This window comes from Haplochromis burtoni, unplaced genomic scaffold (assembly GCF_018398535.1).
Source record: "Haplochromis burtoni strain Fernald_Lab_line unplaced genomic scaffold, NCSU_Asbu1 Contig_2103, whole genome shotgun sequence".
Lineage (NCBI taxonomy): Eukaryota > Metazoa > Chordata > Actinopteri > Cichliformes > Cichlidae > Haplochromis > Haplochromis burtoni.
Window position 1 is genome coordinate 4,384 of NW_024584464.1, and position 5,666 is coordinate 10,049.

Consider the following 5,666-nt stretch of genomic DNA (forward strand, 5'->3'; position numbering starts at 1 on the left):
TTCTGGCTTCTGTGGCTTCCTCTGGTTCTTCTTCTTTTCTGTTGAGATTAAACAGTAGTACAATTTTTTTTAATTTATCATTATCTTGTTAATAATTTTACCTCCTCACTACATATGACTCTGGATACTGTATCTCATGTGAAAAAGGGAACCTCAAATCAAAAGTATTTGACTCCCTGGTATAATTCTCCAACACATACCTTACAGCAGATTAACTCGTAAGGTGGAGAGGAAATGGAGTATCATAAAGGCTTTTTACCCACTGAAACTGGGAAAAATATTTAAATTCCATCTCTGCTAGGTTTTCTTGCAAAACTATGTTTTTAGTTTAATTAAGCAACAAGTTTCCTTTTTAAACTGAAATCTGGTATCCTATACTTGAGTCAAAAAACATATCCAATAATGATTTCTATGCTTATTTAAATATTTCTAAGAGCAGACTCAAGAGAAATACAAATAGAAAATTGCGTAGAAGAGTATTCACTAAATTTGATAAATATAGTTAGCTGTCAGGTGACCCTGAATCTCCTAGTTGTGCTGCAATAGGCATAGGCTGCTGGGGGATTCCCATGATGCATAGATTTCTTCTTCAGTCACCTTTTTCACTCACTAGTGTTATAGACCCTCTGCATTGAATCATACTTCTTATCAGGGCTGGCTATACCTGGGGCAAGAGGGGGCAATGCCCCCTTAAACAAACGTCCTGCCCCCTTAAGTCAAACTTTTAGAAGTTGAGAAAGAATAATAGATTAATGATTACCCACAAACTGAATATGGACAAGATTTACTACAGTAGCTGAAAAATCCGCTTGAAAAGGCACAAATTAAATGATAGGTTTCATCACAGGCTCACACAACACTTTAAGGCAGGAGCAGCTCCCAAACCGTCCCAAAGAGCTGAAGCTGCCTACGATGCCACGTTCAGTTTAGATAAGTTTAACAACGTTCTCACTCCCAACTCGTCAAACGTGTGACGCATGGTCAGGCTCCCTCTGCTGCACTTATGGACGCGCAGGGTACCCCTCGCGTCGGGAATTGACGTGAAGGGTCCTCCGATTGAAGAGATTGCCGCGGAAGAGCCTGTTGTCGTATATTTAGACTATATTTCCGAAATCACATTGTAGTGACGTATACAGAACACAATAAATTATATAATGTAAACAACTACCTGAAAAACAGGTAGAACGATACTTTTGTATGGTTTATTGCATTTATGGAGGGAGTGATGTATGCTGGGTAATGGCACAGCTAGCTACTGGGTGACTTTATTCACCCGCTTCGGCTGTTATCAGTCCATACAATGGGCGTTATTAGCACAAATCAGTCCCATAGATATGGGCCATCTCCTGCTAGATTGTTCAGAAGGTTGTTCTCATCCATCCAGATGGAGGATCACTAACAGGAGCGTGGAAGACTCCAGAATCCACTCTGGCTGGAATCCGGTGGATATGCAGTGTTTACAGGTAAGACCATTTAAACGGACAGCATTTATAGAATGACTATTAAAAGTCAGCGAGTGTCAGTAATGTTAATGTGGTTATGTTAGTAATACACCGAGTGCTAATATAACAGCTTTAAGATGCATTTGTAGATGTTATTACGTGTTTTACCGTCTTTATGGTGCTAGCTTAAAGTTACGGTGTAAACGTTAGCTTATATTGGAGTAAAGCTGTTACTGGTTAAACGATGTTAGCACAGAAATATTAGCTTCTGTCATGACTGATGAAGTTACTAGTTAATAAAGTTTCCAGTAAAGTGTTTAATCGCAGCCACAGACTGACAGCAAATATCTCGATTAGCTTCAGTGCATCTGTAATAAATATGTGCAAGTTTCAGTGCTTCGTTTAAACTGTATGATACTTATACTGACCCAGGGTCAGTGTAAAATACAATCCTAGCTGTGTGAACAAACCTCAGGATGCAGGTTATTATTACTCTTTCCTGCTGGCACACCTGTCACACCTGAGAGTCAGCTAGAAACTTACAGTGACGTGGACATCATGCAAAGACTGCCAGACTCTGTAATACTGCAAATGATCAGTGACTCAGGTTAACACTAAACTTTAAACGGCACCTCTGTGTCTCTGTGTGCTGAACATCTAGGATTGAGTCAGGCTGCATCAGCTGAAGCTGTTATTTGTATATATCAGTATTTTTTATTCAGGTGTGGGGAAAATACGTAAGACTGCAGTGAAGCGATGCACCAGAGTAATCCCTGGCCAAAGGTATCGTACTTAAATCAGACTACTGATCCAGCCACATCAGCCTTTTGTGAGGTCTGTTTAAAGTTGACTAAAAGTGAACTGCAGGTTCCTGAGAGGTGGACTGTGAGCACAGAAACACATGTTCATACATACAGCTGCAGCAAACTTACATTAATTTTAAATAGATTTGTTACTCTGATGTCTGTCTCTGTGTTAGTCCTCTGACAGACTGGTGACCTGTCCAGGTGTGCTCTACCTATGACTACTGGGACAGGCTCTAGCCTCTGTAATAGAAATGTTCTGTTATTCTCATTTAAAGTATTTAAGTGCTTATGCATATGCTTAGTTGTGACACTGTTACTGTTCAGTGAAAGTTTCTAAAACTAGATGAACTTACTTCAGCAGTTTGAGAAAACAACTCCCTTTACAGGTGCTGATAAGGCCAAGGGCACAAAACAGCATAACCATTGATCCGTTAGGTTTCATAGCGAGACATGTGAAGTGTGGTAGGATCAGTTTAACTTCCCTCTTCCTTGGAATGCATAAAGGAGGAGGAGCACCACTTCTGTGGCAGCGCTGACATGACTGAACTGTGATGTTTGATGTGTGTTGGCGCAGTAATAAATAGCTTGATCACAGCTCTTTCTGTGTTGCAGACTTTATTTAAAAAATTCCACGACCACCCCCCCCCCCCCCTCCCACTGTGAACTGAATTGAATATTCAGAAGACATTTGTTTAAATAGTTCTACAAATCTGAGCTGTTGGTGTGTCCTTGGATTGTGTGGTAATAATATTAGAGCCTGCAATCTTTCTTACTGAATCTCTACTATGAGTCATGTTACCTGAGATTAATTCTATGTTTACCTGTCAGCCTGGACGAATGTGCTGTGTGAAGGAAATTAAATTAAATCAGATCTGAACTGCGTACATTTGAGGAACCTGTTCATATTTAATTGAAATATGAACCAGTGATTTTTTGATTGCTGATTCCAAGAGAGTCTTTGTGGAAATCCTGTTTGGCTTTTTGTTATTTTAATTCTCTTCTCTGTTTTCCAGAACAGTTCTCCACAGTCGCTGTCCACATGGGTCAGTGGGACCAAGAAGCACTCTGCTAATGTGGGACTCTGACCAGCAACATCCAGCAAGACCCAGACAGCGTTTTCTATCTCCCAGCTGGAGTTTTGTTTGTCTGTGACTGGAGAGTCAGATTTTTGTTGAGCTTCACACTTGCAGAGGTAAGTCAGTTTGCAGAGATCCCTCCCACCCTGGCTTTTATGTGCTAGATTTCTTATCTGAAACAGTAATATTTCAGTGACTGCTGCTTATACCACAGGTTAACTACACGCTACTGATCCCTGATGGGAGAATCATCAATTTTGGCAACAAAGAAGCCTGGTGGATGTTTGTTTACAGTCTGATGATGGGACATCATGCTCTGCATCTTCAAAGTTTGCCTCCTCATTATTATTCATACCCAGTAATGTGAAGTATGCTCATATCTACTATAACTGAACCAACCTGGTGCTCTTCATTTATGGAGGCTGTTGAGTCTGAATGTTGGATGTTGTGTATCTCGTGTTCTCTGGGCTTTGTTGTCCTCAGTCTTTTTGCAGGATCAGAAAACAAAACCAGGAGGCGCGTAAATGTTTCTTCTCCATGATGTTTCTTCAAATGTTTCTTCTGGATGATGATAAGACTGTGACACGGGATGCCACCTTTGGTCTTGTGATGAAGCAAAGCTCAGGAAGAAGTGGGATTAAATGGTACCCACAGTTGCTCTGAGAAGGATGTACAGGGGCACCTGCAGCCAAATCCAAGCCTCAGGTTAGTTGTAGTTGCAGAACGCTATAGACTGAGACAGCTGAGGCATCAAATGTTTGATTAAACGGATGAAAAAGAGAAGTTTCTTCCCTATAATTATCACTTCTTAAAATCTGTAGCAACTTCAAGTCTGTCAGCGTGCTGAGCATGCTCAGAATGTGACAATATATTTTTGTTCAATATTTAATTTCTTTCAGTTGCAATTGTTAAATGAAAAAAAATATATATATTCTTATAATTTAGCAAACTAATTTATCAAAAAAAATATATACATATATCTGTATTAGTTTTAATAAATTAATTTGACACCTGTATTGAAAATACCATATTGTATTCATACAGAATCAGTTTGGTATCATTGTTTGTCTGCTCACTGATTGTTGAAACTAAGAGCTGCTTTGATCTGTTTGGATCTAAAGTATCCAAAGTTGAGCTCTGATGTTTCTTCACCCCTGTGTGTGTGATATGTGATTCCTACATGCTGGCAGAGCAGAGCAGCAGTTTGTGCTCACAGATGGTGACGGTGTGGAGAGACGGTGGTGTTTCCTCAGAAGAACCAGCAGAGTCACAAAGGACACCAGTCCATCTCACCACCTGACTCGCTGACTGATGCTCGTCTGCACTGCACAGAGGAAATCAGCTGACCGAGGTTTGTCCAGTGACGTGTTATGAAATGTATATTTGTTTTATGCTTACAGTTATGTTTTTCTTGACAGAGGCTCTGCAGAGGTCTAGACAAAGCAGAGAAAACATGTGCTTTACATTTTACTGTGATTTATTGAGATATTTGTTGCCTGATGTTCAGCAGGAATGGAGAAATAGAATCAAAGGGAGATGTTTTTGCTGTTTTTGTAATGATGTAAGTAAATCTTCAATATTATTTATTTGCTTGGTTATATTAGGAGTGTTTCTGAGTGAGGGGGGAGGAGTCATCATCCAGGTAAAGTGACGTGGATCAGTGGATACACTTGTCTCCCCTTTAAAGGAGACGATCCAAGTCATCCTTAAATGTTAGTGCTTTCAAATACACAAACATTTTTAAAGGACAAAAATGAACATCCAACTTTGACTGTAATACAAAATAAATCTTTGCATGTGTGTTTTCAAACTCTCAGATGGGCAGCATATCAGTCTTGGACTGTCTAACCTGCAGCACTGAATGACCACCACACATGAGCATGTTCCTGCAACATTCAGCATCTGATCCTTCATCTGTGTGCTGCTGCTTTTGGTAAGTAGAGTTACCCAACTCCAGTAACTCTAAACACATGCCATCCATTTCTAACGGCCTGGTTACTTCCTGTCAGTCTACTCTCTCTCTCCATCATGCTGTGGGGCTGTGTGGCCAGTGCAGGGACTGGGAATCTTGTCAAAGTTGAGGGACACATGGATTCCACTCAGTATCAGCAGATTCTGGAGACCAATGTCCAGGAATCCGTGACAAAGCTGAAGCTGCGCCGGGGCTGGATTTTTCAACAAGACAATGACCCGAAACACTGCTCAAAACCCACTAGGCATTCATGCAGAGGAACAAGTACAACGTTCTGGAACGGCCATCTCAGTCCCCAGACCTGAATATTATTGAAAATCTGTCTCAAGTTAAAGAGAGCTGTCCATGCTCGGAAGCCATCAAACCTGAA

At 40.6% G+C, this 5,666-nt stretch overlaps 2 long non-coding RNA genes across 3 annotated transcripts; both read left to right on the forward strand.

Moving 5' to 3' along the window:
- Positions 1-1,105: 1,105 nt before the first annotated feature.
- Positions 1,106-4,623, forward strand: LOC121813629. Of its 2 annotated transcripts, none has more exons than XR_006053796.1 (3): positions 1,106-1,463; positions 3,262-4,029; positions 4,515-4,623. It is a non-coding gene; the product is annotated as an uncharacterized LOC121813629 (long non-coding RNA). The 2 variants fall into 2 exon arrangements; XR_006053797.1 differs by having other exon boundaries at positions 4,520-4,623.
- LOC121813630 lies at positions 4,620-5,301 on the forward strand. Its single transcript, XR_006053798.1, has 3 exons — positions 4,620-4,675; positions 4,929-5,036; positions 5,142-5,301. It is a non-coding gene; the product is annotated as an uncharacterized LOC121813630 (long non-coding RNA).
- Positions 5,302-5,666: the final 365 nt, after the last annotated feature.